This window comes from Podarcis erhardii (genome assembly GCF_964252035.2).
Source record: "Podarcis erhardii genome assembly, chromosome: 1".
NCBI lineage: Eukaryota > Metazoa > Chordata > Lepidosauria > Squamata > Lacertidae > Podarcis > Podarcis erhardii.
The window spans coordinates 75,227,303-75,244,778 of record NC_138497.1 but is presented as its reverse complement, the minus strand read 5'-3'; the positions used below and the strand labels follow the sequence as shown (position 1 = coordinate 75,244,778).

General features: G+C 43.4%; 1 long non-coding RNA gene across 2 annotated transcripts; it reads left to right on the top strand.

Annotated features, from left to right (window-relative positions):
• The first annotated feature begins 14,090 nt into the window (after positions 1-14,090).
• On the top strand, positions 14,091-17,476 carry LOC309330889. Of its 2 annotated transcripts, XR_014151633.1 has the most exons (3): positions 14,091-15,426; positions 15,816-16,358; positions 17,283-17,476. It is a non-coding gene; the product is annotated as an uncharacterized lncRNA (long non-coding RNA). The 2 variants fall into 2 exon arrangements; XR_014151634.1 differs by lacking the exon at positions 14,091-15,426 and having other exon boundaries at positions 15,810-16,358.

The window sequence follows — 17,476 nt, the reverse complement described above, 5'->3', positions numbered from 1 at the left end:
AGATATTGCTAACCATGAAACAAGGGGTTTTGATGCAAAGCCCACTATACTCTGAAGAATGGCTTACTTCAGCCACTAGAGGGATCTCCAAGAATATGGTTTACTAGTGTATCTGAAAGGCAGCTTCCGAATGTCATCAACGTTTGCTTTATCTAAGGAGCTGCTACATCACTAAGCGGGCTGTGTGGGGCTCCATTTCCCCTGCTTCTCTACTTAAGTGTTCTCAGAAAGTCATGGAATGTATTTTTACTATAGAAAAGGTACCAGCATAGGTCTTCATGACTAGACTCTTTCATAAGGAGAACCTACAGAAGTCAAATATTTTTGCAAGTTAGATAGCTGGTGTCTTTTGAGAGCTGCAGGAATTGTTTTGATTATTGTTTGTGGGTGCCAGAGACCTACATAACTCCTAGATCTAACTCATGTTAAAATATAAACCAGACTAGCTTCCTGTGTTCAGGTAATCACCTGGGTGATGGGCCATTAAGAGACCCAAAGAAAGGGGTTTCTGTGCCAGACTGAAAATGGGAGGGGCCCTTCCTTCAGCTCTTTGTGAGAAGGACAAAAGCCAGAGTTTTAGAGTTGAGAGTTGGCAGTAATGTGACCTAGAAGTAAAGCTGCAAGCTGGAAAATCAGAGAAGCAGAGCATGATGTTTGATTTCTGCTTGAATTCAAGGCTGTGGCTATGGGAGAAACAAGACCCTTTTGGGTGTTAATGCTGTGAACCGTTCTATTGTAGACTCAGGTTGCATATATGTGCAAATAAGCCATATATCCTAAAGACACCACAGTCCCTGCTGTGCCTTTTTCTCAGGAGAAAACATGAAACCTGGGTAAAGCACTTGGATCCCCTGGGATCTCGCACTGCTCAGAGATTGGGGTGGCATGCAACACTATATTACTGTGTTATGGAGAAGAGTTCCCAGACAAAGGCATTACAGTGGTACATACGCTTCAGGTTACATACGCTTTAGGTTACACACTCCGCTAACCCAGAATTAGTGCTTCAGGTTAAGAACTTTGCTTCAGGATAAGAACAGAAATTGGGTTCCAGCGGTGCGGTGGCAGCAGGAGGTCCCATTAGCTAAAGTGGTGCTTCAGGTTAAGAACAGTTTCAGGTGAAGAAGCTAAAGTGGTGCTTCAGGTTAAGAACAGTTTCAGGTACCACTGTATAAGATAGTAAGAGGCTTCTCTCTTTCATGGGAGATTTTACTTTCTTGGGTTCCATGATCACTGCAGATGGTGACAGTAGTCATGAAATAAAAAGACACCTGCTTCCTGGGCGAAAAGCAACGGCAAACCTAGACATCATCTGAAAAAGCAGAGACATCACCTTGATGACAAAGGTCCGTATAGTTAAACCTATGGTTTTCCCAGTAGTGATATATGGAAGTGAGAGCTGGACCATAAAGAAGGCTGATCGCCAAAGAATTGATGCTTTTGAATTATGGTGCTGGAGGAGACTCTTGAGAGTCCCATGGACTGCAAGAAGATCAATCCTCTCCATTCTGAAGGAAATCAGCCCTGAGTGCTTACTGGAAGGACAGATCCTGAAGCTGAGGCCTGAATACTTTGGCCACCTCATGAGAAGAGAAGACTCCCTGGAAAAGACCCTGATGTTGGGAAAGATGGAGGGCACAAGGAGAAGGGGACGACAGAGGACGAGATGGTTGGACAGTGTTCTCGAAGCTACCAGCATGAGTTTGACCAAACCGGGGGAGGCAGTGGAAGACAGGAGTGCCTGGCGTGCTCTGGTCCATGGGGTCACGAAGAGTCGGACATGACTAAACAAGAACAAAAGAGGCTTCTGCTATAGTGACAGTGGGAAGATTTTGATTCTACACCAGTTACACTGTGGGATCTCCATATTGCTAGATGAAGTGCTTCTCTGAAAAATTCTACAGAAAAACCAATTGTGTGTCATGTTTTGATTAGGGTAACCCAAATTTATAGCTTGGTAAATTTAGCCACTTCACAGCAAAGTTCTGCTATACCTTTGGTTTTTTTTCCTTTGCCACCACTGTTTGCATTGGGAAGTTCATGTGACACGATTTCTAGTTTAGCTTCCTACAATCATTTGGCATTTCTTTTGTCCAGACGTTTATTGATGTTTACAGACTTTTCTCTCTCTCACGGCTTCTCTCGTTACAAATCGACTTATGGCATTAGCATTCTTCATTGTGACTTGCAACAAAGAAGCTTAGTGTATGTGTTTTCAGGAAGTGATAGTGTTCTCTTGGTGTACAATAGCAATGAAGAAATAAAAATTCCTGCAGTGCAGCCTCTAGCGTACACTGTATATTAGCAATCACCTGAATTACCTACACTACAGACATAAGATGTCACTTACAATTTGTTTCCCAGTGCCTGATCTGGTTTCGGCTGCCTGATCTACTTTCAGTCGTAGGAATCCTCAGAACAATGGCCTTCTGCTTGTGTGGAGGAAGGAATTAAATGTTGTTCTATTTATGTCATGCGGGAGAAATCAATAAGCAAATGCAAGGTTGTGTTTCCCCCTGCTCCATCCACCAGGGCAACCGCTAGAGACTCAGTCCCGCGGCCAGGCCTGTATCCAAATCAGGCTGGATCAAAATAATCTGTCTTCCTGAAATGTCTTCTGCTACCCTACCACAGCTCTCTCCATGATGCCACCTGGCATAAGGTATAATGCATTTCCCTCCGAATCCATTAAATTCTATTCCTGCCTCACCTTACAACCATAGTCTATGAATGTTTAGGCTATAAAAAGACACTCTGGGGTTTTTGTTTGTTTGTTTCAGAAGGGTGTTGACTGGCAAACAATACACCTCTGGACAGCTTTGCCTCCATTCTTTGACATACTACAATGTTAAAAGTGGATTATTAGGTAAAGGTAAAGGGACCCCTGACCATTAGGTCCAGTCGTGGCCTACTCTGGGGTTGCGCGCTCATCTCGCTTTATTGACTGAGGGAGCCAGCGTACAGCTTCCGAGTCATGTGGCCAGCATGACTAAGCCGCTTCTGGAGAACCAGAGCAGCGCACGGAAACGCCGTTTACCTTCCCGCTGGAGCGGTACCTATTTATCTACTTGCACTTTGACGTGCTTTTGAACTGCTAGGTTGGCAGGAGCAGAGACCGAACAACAGGAGCTCAACCCGTCACGGGGATTCGAACCGTCGACCTTCTGATCTGCAAGTCCTGGGCTCTGTTGTTTAACCCACAGCACCAGCCACGTCCCTAAAAGTGGATTGTTAGGGATGACCAAAATTCAAAGCCATACACCCCTACCTGTGATCACAGAAATCAAAAGGATTTGGGTTTCACGTCAACACATATAGAATATTTCTAGTTTGGCTTACTTAAAATTAAGGTGTAGTCCTAAGAACAGTTAATCCAGAGTAACTTCTACTGGAATTACTTAAAAGTAAATGTCATTATTAGTATTGCCAATAATCCCAAAGCACATTTTTTCTGGAGATCTGGTAACTTCTCAAGTGGCCTTTTCTGAAATACCTTTGCATGGGAGCCAATACCAATTACTGCATAACTAAGTAAACATACTGTGGTGGAGGAGGAAACTCAGCAACACAAAAACTATTTGTTAAGAAAGGCTCTAGGCACAAGTTTGGCTCTCTTTCTCTTATCTTCAAAGCCTTTTGTCTTGCCTCCCCCAAGTCAGACTTGCTCTATAAACTTTGAGTACATAACCATTATGTTTTCTTTATTTCTTCAGAAGCTTAAAACATTTGAAAACCTGTTCGTTTAGAACTCATACATTAGGAATGCTTTCCTTTAAAAAGGTGTGATACTCAAAGGAAACAATAGTCCATAAAGTCTATAGAGAAAATTTTGATTGAAAAAAAATAATGTATCCGGTTGTGCCACTCTGGTGAAGGAAGGCATTTTTGATCCAGCAGTTCCTTCCATCAGTGGAATAGGGAGGGAGTGGTTTTCACCAAATCCCCCTCTCCTTTACATCTGCCCAAACCCCTCACTGAAAAATCTGCCCCAGCTTGGAGAACCCTGTGGAACAGGTGGGAGGTAAGGTGTTGTATTTTATATTTAACTTGGCTTTAATTTAATTTAATTTGGGTTTACTTTAATACTGATTTTAGTTGTCTCATGAGCTACCTTGAATATTGATGAAACTGAAAGGCGGGATTATAAATGTTATAAAAAACAAAAATGGACATTAGCCACCATCTACACTAGCAACATTAGGTATACTAAACTTCTAGACGCAGGTGGCACTGTGGTCTAAACCACTGAGCCTCTTGGGCTTGCTGATCAGAAGGTCAGCGGTTCAAATCCCTGCGACGGGTGAGCTCCCGTTGCTCTGTCCCAGCTCCTGCCAACCTAATAATAATAATAATAAATTTTATTTATATCCCGCCCTCCCCAGCCGAAGCCGGGCTCAGGGCGGCTAACAACAATCAAACAATCAAACAATCAGATAATCACACATTCTAAAAGTATTTCATTATAAAATCAATTAAAATCAACTTAATGGCAACTGATTAAGCAAGATTCTGTGCAGGTTGCCACAGGAGGGAGTCAGGCTGCGCCCTGACCAAAGGCCTGGTGGAACAACTCTGTCTTGCAGGCCCTGCGGAAGGATGTCAGGTCCCGCAGGGCCCTAGTCTCTTGTGACAGAGCGTTCCACCAGATTGGAGCCGCAGCCGAGAAGGCCCTGGCTCTAGTTGAGGCCAGCCTAACCTCTCTGAGGCCTGGGACCTTGAGGATGTTATTATTTGCAGACCGTAGGTTTCTCTGTGGGGCATACCAGGAGAGGCGGTCCCGTAGGTACGAGGGTCCTAGGCCGTATAGGGCTTTAAAGGTTAAAACCAGCACCTTAAACCTGATCCTGTACTCCACCGGGAGCCAGTGCAGCTGGTATAGTACCGGATGAATGTGATCTCACAGCGAAGACCCCATAAGGAGTCTCGCCGCGGCATTCTGCACCCGCTGGAGTTTCTGGGTCAGTCTCAAGGGCAGCCCCACGTAGAGCGAGTTACAATAATCCAGTCTGGAGGTGACCGTCGCATGGATCACAGTGGCTAGGTCAGGGTGAGAGAGATAAGGGGCCAACTGCTTAGCTTGGCGGAGATGAAAAAGTGCCGCCTTTGTTGTAGCTGTAATCTGCGCCTCCATAGAGAGGGAGGTATCGAAGATTACACCCAAACTCTTAACGGACGGTGCTGGCACTAATTGCACCCCCGCAAGAGATGGGAGTTGCCCCCTCAATCCCATATTGTCCCGCCCCAGCCAGAGGACCTAGCAGTTTGAAAGCACGCCAATGCAAGTAGATAAATGGGTACCGCTGCTGCGGGAAGGTAAACGGCATTTCTGTGCGCTCTGGTTTCCATCACGGTGTCCCGTTGCGCCAGAAGTGGTTTAGTCATGCTAGCCACATGACCCAGAAAGCTGTCTGTGGACAAATGCTGGCTCCCTCGGCCTGAAAGCGAGATGAGCACCACAACCCCACAGTTGCCTTTGACTGGACTTAACCATCCAGAGGTCCTTTTCCCTTTTTTTACCTACCAAACTACTAGTAATTCAATGTGTGTAAGCCAATGTTTCCTGGAAAGAAGCACGGGTGCACCCTACCTTGGCCACCTTGCAATACTAAGGTGAGTTCAAGCCCACATATGCACTAAAATTTATAAAGAAATGCTTAAGGGGACTTTGAATGAAGCAGGAAAAAATTGAAGTCTCTCTTGTAAAGGAAGAATTTTTGTTAGAAACTGGAGGACAGATTTCACCACAACCCATTGCCAGCTTCATCACAGGTAAAAGATGGAAAGTTGGGGCAATAATAGTCTTCTTTAAGCATTTTGAATGTATATCCATGGTCAGGGCATGGGGCCACTGAGTGTCTCCATTTCCTCTGCCACCCTGTGGTTTCCACTCAAAGTATTCTTGGCCAAACATGCTTACAACCCTCCCTGCAACAGAGAATCCTATACAGTCATGGTTTCTGATCATGAGAAGAACTGTAAGCATATTCCACTGAATCTCTTGACCAGTCTCCTTCAGATTTCCCCACATAATGCAAAAAGTCAGGTGTGGAGGGGGCAGCTCACTTGGTCCCACACCTCCATATATTCAGAACACATGGAAAGGAGGGTTGGCACAATACAGTATTATGCAGGTGACTGCATTTTGTCTTTACTGAGCCGCCCTGCATGGCACTCTGCTGCAACCTGATTATATGTTTCCCATTTTTCCCAAACATGTCCCTGGATGTTCCAAGGTTGGGCCCCTTCTTTTGACATCTACCTCTATTCAAGTTCATGGGGCAGTGTCTTCACTTGTCAAAGTGATGAATGGCTGTCTTGCATTTTTCTCACCATTGCACCTTAACCATGTTTTGGTTTGTTTTCACTTTAGATCATTTCTTACCCACTCTGCGTTACTAAGAGTAATCCCAAAGTAGGTTAAATTCACAATGAAAAAACATAATTCATAAGAAAACAGCAGAATGATAAAATAATAGAGGGCCACTTTGCTCTTCTTTCTTCACTCCACCCTAACTGGCATTTGGCCTGCCTGTTCCTGATCCCTTCACCTCCCATGGGCGAAACCTATTACCTTGGCATGCTGTCAGGGCACTTGTCTCGGATAACTTCTTTCTGCCAAACTGGAGTTTTCTGGGAATTTCTTGGCCCATGCCCTGAATCAAGCTCACCCTTGATCTCCAAAACTATTAAATCTGTCATTGCCAACCTGCTTCCTGACATCCAGTGGAACAGGAGTGCATCTGTAGCAATGGTGAGAATTTCTAGAGGATAAAAAATTAATAGTGTAGATCCAAGAGGGTGAGGTTTCAGAAATGTGGACTACAAACAAGGAACTAGAATTGCATCATTACGTGTATAATCTAGCTTGCTGGCAATAATGTCTCTCATTGTTGGCGATAGGCAGTGTTATGAGTCATCCTCAGCCTAATGGTTGACAGGGCAGTAACAGGTGTAAGACACGAATGGTGTCATCTTAACAACAATAAAATAAAAGTGTAGATTGCACTGCAGTGATTGGACTGCAGCAATCTCTCAGCAGAGATTTTTTCAATTATTTGGACTCTTAGACTGCAGAGCTGTGTATAGTTAATCCAAAGTCCCATTTAACTCAGCAGCACCTGCTTCCAATTGAAAATAGATGGATCATACTACAGTGGTGCCCTGCAAGACGAACGCCTCGCAAGATGGAAAACCCGCTAGACGAATGGGTTTTCTGTTTTGGAGGCGCTTCGCAAAACGAATTTCCCTATGGGCTTGCTTTGCAAGACGAAATGTCTTGCAAGTTCCTGCGGGTTTCCCCCCTTCCCCCCCCTTTTCCTAAGCCGCTAAGCCGCTTATCAGCTGATCCGCTAAAAGCTGCTAAGCCGCTAATAGCTGTCAATGGGCTTGCTTCGCAAGACGAAGAAACCGCTATACGAAGAGCCTCACGGAACGGATTAATTTCGTCTTGCGAGGCACCACTGTATTAGAATAAAGTAAGTATAAAACAGAAACAGTCTGCATGTTTATTGGTGGACTGCAGTCACTCACTTTGCCTCATTTGTAAAGGCAGTGGAGATGCAGGGACATTAGGGCTGACTATCCATGAGTTTGCTTCCCTCTGGAGGTCAAGGAATTTGGGTGGATTGGTAAAAATTGATGCAGCAAGTTTATCTGTTTGGCATTCATCTCTTTGGCCTCCTCTGCCTCTTCACAAGCACCCGTCCAGTCATCCTACACATTTGTCATGGATTTAATCCTATGTCAACCAAGATCCTCCTCTGTGGTCTCTTCTGTCCTTTCATGCTTTTCACATTAATCAACACCTCTTCCCTTCTCTGTCTTCCACACATGTCTTCCACTCTGTCTTCCTTCTCTCTCTCGCGCCCCCCCCCCCCCAGTCATGCAAAATCATGAATGGAATAATAGGGCAGATTTCCAATTTGGCGTTGCTGCTGAATATAGTTCTTTCCAAAGGAGCATTCCATGCCAGCAATTTTACAACATGTAACTAATTCTTATTAAACTTTAATATAGCATGGAAGTCAATTTCAGTACATTGGTACCTTGAGTTACAAACGCCTCAGGTTACAAATACCTCAGGTTACAAATGCTTCAGGTTACAAACTCCGCTAACCTGGAAGAGTGTTGAGAACTTTGCCCCAGGATGAGAAAGGAAATCATGTGCTGGTGGTGCAGCAGCAGCAAGAGGCCCGATTAGCAAATGCACACCTCTAGTTAAGAACAGTTTCAGGTTAAGAATGGACCTCCGGAACGAATTAAACTAGAGGTACCATTGTATAGGACAGAGGAAGTTGATTTTAAATCTGTCTCAGTACAGGATAAAGAGCTAGCCATCATGACATCAGTAGACCAATTACCTTTCTTTGCCTTCTCTCCTATTTGCTCACAATGGCAAGGTGAGCTGTGCTGAAGGTGGGATGGGCAGCGAAATGGACAAGTTTGACGATGAAGCCAAATTATTTGGGATGCTGAAAACACAAGCAAATTCTGAAGAGCTCTGAAAGGATCTGTCCAAACTTGATAAATGGGGGACAACAAGGCAAATGAGAATCAGTACCAAGTGTAAACTGGTGCAAATTTGGGCTTAAACCCTTCTGCCAAGTTCACATACAAATTTATGAGGGTCTCAGCTTGTGGTGACTAACCAGAAAATAGATCTTAGGATCATGTTGTGTAGCTAAATAACAGTAGCAACTAAGTATAGGAACAGGGAAAGCTGCTGATCTGATTCAGCAGTGCTCCTCTTATGTTCCTGCTTAAATATTCCTACCATTTGGTGAGCATCTCCCTGTTATAATCCTAAAGTTGCAGCCCAACCCTATGCAAGTGTTATGACAAATAAATACCACTGTGTTTATGGAGAAGTGATTTTAGATAATGTCTGTGTAAAATTTCAGACACGGTAAATTTGGATTTGTTGCATTTTAGCCGTGTTTAAGAAACTTCTGTCTGAAGCAAGCCATCAACCCTACTGGCTAATGGAAGGGCTGGTCCTGGGTGGTGAAAGTGGGTGCCTCTCACATAGACCCTAAGAATAAGTGAAGTGCAATTCTGTGCTGCAAGGATGTTGGGGAGAATTGAGTACTAGGAGTAGGAGGAACTGAGACATGGTGAGGGGTTAATGCTAGTGAAAAGCACTTCCACTTGTGCAAGATAGAGCACCTGGTTTTCACCAATCCCTCTACCTGCTGCAGTCTTCCTGTGTTCCCTGAAAAGCTGCCCTTAAGGACTAGATCAGGGGTAGGCAACCTAAGGCCCGTGGGCCAGATGCGGCCCAATCGCCTTCTCAATCTGGCCCACGGATGGTCTGGGAATCGGTGTGTTTTTACATGAGTAGAATGTGTGCTTTTGTTTTAGATGCATCTCTGGGTTATTTGTGGAGCATAGGAATTTGTTCATTTTTTTCTTCAAAATATAGTCTGGCCTCACACATGGTCTGAGGGACGGTGGACTGGCCGACAGCTGAAAAAGGTTGCTGACCCCTGGACTAGATCCCTGCTCCAATAGTATGGGATATGCTCCGTAGGACTGCTATAAGTAGCAAGCAATCAGTGAAAACTAGGTGTCTTCCCTTTCAATAGCAGAAAGGCTTTCCTCAAGCAGGAAGTTGCCACTGAATAAAGCCCAGTGCTTTTGCAAAGAAAAAGGTGTTGGTATTCACCATGAAGTTGTTACAGTAAGTGCCACACTTATAACATTTGAAAAAATAAAAGGTGCTGGTACTGCGTACTCTTGAGTACCCACAGAAAACAGCACTGGTAAAGCCCCTATTCATTCAGAATAACCAGCCAAATATCTGCCTGCAAGCTGCAGATTTTAGAAGCCAGAACTTTCCCTGGCAGATGCTTTGCTGTCTTGGAGCGTAGTGTTCTAACCATGCCTCAGAAGCCAGAACACTGTCTTCTGGAGGTCACAAATAATGCCTTACATACTCCCTGCACATTTTTGCCTTTGTTTGCTCTTATTCTCAGAATGATTCCAATAGTTGTTGGGAAACCTTGTCCATAAGTTCACTTTATAATGATCATTTCCCTGACACTTGGCTAACTTTTCCAAGTCCCCAGTTAAAATGGTAGTACTTTTACTACAGTACACACAGAAACTACTGACAGGGTTTTGAATGTTTTCCAAACACCTATGAAACAAGCAAAGGTCAGGGAAAGAGGACAAAACTTCCTGCATCTTCCTCCTCCCACAGACTGCAGCACCCTTTTCAACTTCTGCCCAATTACGAAGCCACCATTCCCTCCTATTCTACCCTTGATTTCATATCCCTGCTTTCATTTTTGCCCCATTCTGATGCCACCCCCTTCCTTCTTTTTTGCAACCTCCCTTTGTACCCATTTTCACCTTCTTGCTCCATCCCTTTTCCTTTTGTACAACTTTTAGAAGACATCTGAAGGCAGCCCTGTATCAAGAGGTTTTTAATGCCTGGTGTTTTTATTATGTGTTTAGATATGCTGTAACCCACCCAGAGTGGCTGGGGAAACTCAGCTAGATGGGCGGGGTATAAATAATAAAATTATTATTATTATTCCTTCCTCCTCTTTCCTTTTCTGAACTCTCTCCCTTGTATGATAACCACCCCCATTTCCATGCCTTCTCCTCTCTCCTATTCTGCAGCTCCCACCCTAGGATGATATATGGTACTGTCTTTCCAAGATGAATAGATTCTTATGAGCAAGCCTGTCAGTTTCTTTGTTCAGTTAGAGAAGGTTAAGTTCAGTTGATGGATGCTGTACATGTATGGGTGTGTGCTTGTAATAAAATATATGTTCCAAACTACTGTGTTGAATCTGGAACTTCCTGTTGAAGACAACACACAGTGCCAGGAGTGAACTACATTGTGTGAAGGATCTCTGCAGTTGCTTTTAAACCACCACTTTCACCCTCTCAGCGTTCCTTCTTTCTTGTTTACATACCACAGCCACAGCTGATGTGCAACCCGTCTTCTCTTTTACTCACCCCTGCATTGACTTTGTGCAAATCCAGGGCACTACAAATCCTCCACTGGGAGTTGTTCTTGTCATTTATTGAATTTATGTTGTTGTTTAGTCTTTTAGTTGTGTCCGACTCTTCGTGACCCCATGGACCAGAGCACACCAGGCATTCCTGTCTTCCACTGCCTCCTGCAGTTTGGTCAGACTTGTGTTGGTACCTTCAAGAACACTGTCCAACCATCTCATCCTCTGCCGTTTCCTTCTCCTTGTGCCCTCAATCTTTCCCAACATCAGGGTCTTTTCCAGGGAGTCTTCTCTTCTCATGAGGTGGCCAAAGTATTGGAGCCTCAGCTTCAGGATCTGTCCTTCCAGTGAGCACTCAGTGATTTCCTTAAGAATGGATAGGTTTGATCTTCTTGCATGGGACTGCAATTTATTGAATTTATATATCACCCTATATCCGGAGGTCTCAGGGTGGTTCACAAAAAGGAGTTGTGTTTATAAGCTCCTCACACACATCTTGGAGCAGATTTAAGGAGGGTATGGGGTGAGTGCTAAAAGGAGGAGTGTTGAGAAAATTCCATTGTACAAGCATAAATCCTTGTATTGGTCAGATGGTTACTATATTGGATACAAGTCCCAGCTTCTAATCCCGTTCTCTTGGCTGGTCACCGCATTAAAAACAGAAGACTCTGCCTTTTGCATATCCTCATTAAAAGCAGTCATGCATAACAACATTTTTGGTGTCTGCCAAAGCTATAGCAATGGAGGTGGCTGGTTGTATCTCTCATGGTAGAGGTAAAGGTAATACAGAATTGTAGAGTCACCACAAGAAAATCTGGGGGTCAACCCCACGATTTTGGCCTGTGCACACTGGCTTTTACCTACACAGGCCCTATTCAGGTGGGTCGTCCCCATGTGGATAGTGGAAGTGTGCTGGATCTCTACATAGCATCAAAGGGGAAGGAGAGGAAGACAAGACCAAAAGTTCACACAAAGCCAAGGTTAATGAAAACAAAATCCAAAATGAACAGTTCAGTAATACCTTTATTGGGACAAATGAAATGCTACAAAAATGTGAAAGCTTTCAAGTTATCAGAACTCTTCATTGGGCAAGATATTACACAAATAAAACCTGATATAGGAAGCTTTTAGGGCTAAGCAGCAAATCACTTGCACCAGGTAGCCAGAATAAACTGAGAGACACTGAGGAGAAAGGTGACCCAGTGTGACTATGGGCAAGGACTTGTATCAGGGAGGTTAACATAAATAATTGTGTTTTATTTCTTTTGTATAGGTAATAGCCAAAGACATCTCTTCAATATGAAGGAATAGCTAAAAGAACCCACCTAAATGGCTGTTGAATTGATTGCTGGCTGCTAGTTACTCCCTTCAAATTATGCACAATTACCGGTAGTTGACATGGTAAGGAGATGAAAAAAACAGTTTCATGGCCTGTCAGAATTATTGAGGAGAGCCAGGAGTTTCAAGGTCTCATGGAGGATATTTTAATGTTTTGCTAGTGTGTGCCAAAATACGAAAGGCCAGGCCAGATCATATGTAAGATAAAGGGAAATTAAATATGAATACTAATATCCACAAGAAAGTACAGTATATTTCTCTCAATCATATACAACAGATCACCTTGTTTGGCAAAGATGAAGGATATGACTCTATCTTATGATACTAAACAAATATTTCTAACATATAATGAATCTGAGTACTGGTAAAATCTGTTTTCATATTTCTGAATCCTAGCTATCTTGTTGAAGAAGAAAATAACAAAATGAGTGGTTATTTGAAGAGGGGGGAAATAGTGGTGTGAGATCATCACATTAAACTTCACACATACCTGAGTTAGAAGGTAAAATAAAGAAAATGTACTGGGTGAAGAATTCAGCATATTGAGAAACTGAGGGGGGGGGGACAAGTTCCAAGTCTTATGTGAAGATGTGAATTTGGGCTAGGGGAGGAGGTCAGGCTGTATGATGCCTGAGTCCCTTTTAATTCCTAGGGTCCTAGATTCAGCAAAGGTTAAAATCTAATGGAGGATTCAATTGTTGAAGCAGCCAGGCCTGCTTCTTGGTGGGCCTAAGCATGGTTGTAAGTATAACAGAAGTGGCTTTGTGCCAGAGGGCAAATGGGTGGGTCCCCTCTCCCACATCTGGCTGGAAGTGGGAAAGACAAAAGTGTGTGTGTGAGAGAGAGATCGAGAAAGAGATAGGAGAGTGCACTGGGCTAGAAGCAGGTAGAAGCCAGAAAATGAGAGCCATGCTTGATCTCTGCTTGAATCCAAGACTGGGACTATGGGAAGAACAAACCTTCTGGGGTGTTAATGCTGTGAGCCCATCCATCATAAGCTCAGGTTGTTATATGTATGTGAAAATAAACCACATATAATAAAGACACCACAGTCTTTACTGTCCCTCATTCCTTAGAAACAGAACCCTACTTAAGCACCTGGACCCCCTGAAAACTTGCACCACTTGAAGATTGGGGTGGCAGGCAACACACCACTTGAATAACTTGGTTCAGCTCTGAAAAGTTTGAGCAGAACCACAATTGCATTCAATTTTGTCACATTTGGATTGCAACATCTGAAATGGGTTCTGTAGCCCAGTCCAGACATGCCCAGAGAGGCGCTGCATAAGCCTAGGTCTCTAGCGTGAGTGGGTAGTGTTGTGGTCTAAACCTCCAAGCCTCTTGGGCTTGCTGATCGGAAGGTCGGCAGTTCGAATCCGCGCAACGAGGTGAGCTCCCTTTGCTCTGTCCCAGCTTCTGCCAACCTAGCAGTTCGAAAGTATGCTAGTGCAAGTAGATAAATAGGTACAGCTGTGGCAGAAAGTTAAACAGCGTTTCCCTGCGCTCTGGCACTCATCACAATGTTCCGTTGTGCGAGAAGCAGTTTAGTCATGCTGGCTACAAGACCCGGAGAGCTGTCTGTAGACAAACACCGGCTACCTCGGCCTGGAAGCGAGATGAGTGCCATGCCCCATAGTCACTTTTGATTGGACTTAAGTGTCCAGGGGTCCTTTACCTTTACTTTTTATCTACGTCTTTAGCATGGCAAAGGGATGGTGATGAAAACACCAGCACCTTGTCACTATGACCCCGTTGCCATGCTTGAAGCCAAGGAGAATGCATACATAGCCATGGTACAACACTCTGCACATGCTTGGAGGAAATTTGTGGAATCCATTCTGTATGGAACAAATTGCTCTGGAATGGGGTGTGTGTGTGAGAGAGAGAGAGAGAGAGGGTGTGTACTTCGAATTGTGTACAAAGGACAAAAGGTAACAAATACAGACACAGGAGCTTTGATGCAATGTATAATAATAAATAATAATAATAGAAACAACACAGTGCTTGTAATTTGTAAGGGCAAGATATTTATGCTTCAGAAGGAATCAGAAATTGCAACATATGTATTATATAAACAAGTGTTTGCATTTGAAGATACTGCATGCTCCACATAACATTCCACCTCTGCTCTTTATAATTGAAGGAATTATTTCCTGGATTCCAAATGCTTATTATGTAATTAACAGTATCACCACTCTAGGCTGCAATAGGCTGTCGCAGTTCTTAAGCCACTTACTCTGGAACAATCCCATTGACCTCAATTATATTATTCTAGGCTTCAAGTTTTGATATTTGACTCAAGCATTATTTTTAATATTTTCTTGATTATTTACTGTGCTTCCTTCATTTCTTAGGAGAAACATATATTAATTTCATTATATGGGACTATAGATTTTTAGTTACCGGTACATGCAAACTTAAATACTGTGTATATATATATATTCTGGGAGTTTTCACACCTAGAGCAGCAAAACATAAACTTTCCCATTGAACCTTATATAAATCTAGGGGCAGTAGGGAGGAAATCAGTGCTGTTATTATCATAGCATATATTTCTTCATACAGAGTCAACATGAGATCACTTGTCAGGCATTATAGTGAATGAAGTAATTTGTTTTGATGAGTTGTTCCTCTATAGTTGACGTTATTTGTGCATACTATAAATGTTAAATTGTGGTAGAAGTAACATGTTGTAGTGTAGACAACTGTGACATGTTATCTTTCCAGTCATTATTACCCATAAAATAACTCAAGAGGAAAAGCACCGTTCATTTTCTAACTTTGCCCCAAATCCAGCAAAAAGCTTTTTTTGTGTCCAACAGCATGGGTCCAAGTGATGCAAAAATATGCATGGTGGTAGTTTGCGTTGGGCCACCACTGTGTGAGGTTAGGAAAACTTTTATCACGCAAAATACAAAGACAGTTGTACGGGGGCAGAGAGAGGATAGGTGATGACCCAGGTAGGTGACGTATAAAGACTGGGGGGGGGGGGAGCTTGGTCTAGTATGGGGGAAGGGCATTTGGCAAAAGGGTAGACAAGGGTAACAAGCAGAGTGAGAAGGGACAGCAGCCCTCAGTGAAACTGACAAGTGTATAAAATTATCATGAAGATGCCGTAGCTGTAAAGCATATTAAAAAGGTAAAGGTAAAGGTACCCCTGCCCGTATGGGCCAGTAGTGCCCGACTCTAGGGTTGTGCGCCCATCTCACTTAAGAGGCCGGGGGCCAGCGCTGTCCGGAGACACTTCCGGGTCACGTGGCCAGCGTGTCGAAGCTGTTCTGGTGAGCCAGCACCAGCGCAGCACACGGAAATGCCGTTTACCTTCCCGCTATAAAGCGGTACCTAATTATCTACTTGCACTTAGAGGTGCTTTCAAACTGCTAGGTGGGCAGGAGCTGGGACCGAAAGACGGGAGCTCACCCCGCCGCGGGGATTCGAACCGCCGACCATGCAATTGGCAAGCCCTAGGCACTGAGGTTTTACCCACAGCGCCCCCCCAAAGCATATTAGTATCAGTTTATTTATGCTACAAACTTAAACTGCCTTAATAATCATTCCATCACTCCAGCGGAATTCTCAGACCCCTCAATGAACCACAGCTCCCAGAATTTGGGGGGGGGGGGAAGGAGCCATGTAAGTTAAAACAGTTGTTAAAGTGATCTAAGGCTCTTCAGCCTACTCCCTCTTTTACCACACAGAAGAACTACTATGATGATATATGGGATTAGGATCACACACACAGAGGCGCAGCACTCACAGATATTGCCCTAGTTACCTGTGCTGTGATGTCAGTGACATGCTGCTGTGACTGTGAGGTGACGTCATGTTTTGTGACATTTGTTGGCACAGGAGTTGTCCAGCATAATTTGAAGCCCTTAAGTGTTGTCTTAGTAAGCTTTAAGTGTGGCTTGTAAAAGTGTTATCACTGCAAGAACAATTTATTATTATTATAATACATTGTAAATCAGTGTTTCTCGGAAGGGAGCAGCCATACTCATGCAAAGCATCTGGAGAACTTCTGAACCGCCTTTGAATAGAGCCGAAAATAACAAGGTATATAATATATATAGTACCTTATCTTGACGCAACATTTTTGTCTAAGCACCAGTGTAACCCTTGAACTCAGCACAGCTCTGGGAAAGGAGCTTGTTAACTAGTTCTATTCTCCATCAAGCTCAAAAGGAAAGGAGACTTTCTGATCAAAGGATATTTGCGCCTTCTGCTCTTGGAGTTGTCTTTGTTAGCTAATTGCTTCTGCACTGGAGAGCTTGAGCTCTTGTTTCTAAGGTGCAAATCATTTGTCTTATTAGAAGCAGCTATTACTTCACGTGTTAAAATGCGTTACTGTGCCAAATCCTCACATAGCCTGGCAAGAAGACAGCTTAACCAATTAATCAGGCGTTCCACAAAAGTGCATGATGGTAAGGAGCCAGATTTAGGGTGATAATGTTTGAAAAACATGTCATCATAAACCAATCTAACAGAAGAGCAAACTTTTATTTCAGGCAAGCCAGCAATACCGCCAGTGTTGGGGGTGTTTGTTTAGGCAAGTGTATGTTGCAAGATTTATGTCGTTTGGCAACTCTCTTACTTGTAGCAGCTACATGAACTTCAAACATCTACATAGGAAATAAAACAAAGACTGAAAAGCTCTATAGTAGATAAACAGCATAATGCAAGTTGAAGTTTATATTGAAAAAATTGCAATAATTTTGGCTCACTAAGCTTGGTAGGCTACTTACGGTAATTGTGACAACTTCATCTTAAGTTACACTCAAAGCAGACTCTTATTGGTTTGTTGTAAATGTCTGAATGCTGCGAACCCTGCTTCTTGGCTTAACTAGGCATCAGATTGTTTTGCAGTGCAATGTGTAAGCAGTAGGCTGGGTTAATAACTATAGAATTCAGCCTAGGTATGAGAGCACAATTCTTGCCTCTTTTTTTAAAGCAACTCTGTGCCCCTATTTTGTTTTCCAGATTCTCAGAAGAGAGCATCCATTGCCTTAAAAAGGCAAGCTACAAATTCTTCCTTGATATGTTGCAGAGGAATTACACCGAGAATGAATCAAACAGTAGAATTAGGACTTAAGAAGAATGTTGGTATAAGCCGCTGTATACTGTCAGAACATTTGTCTATCTGAGCTCAGTATTGCCTAAATTGGAACAACTTC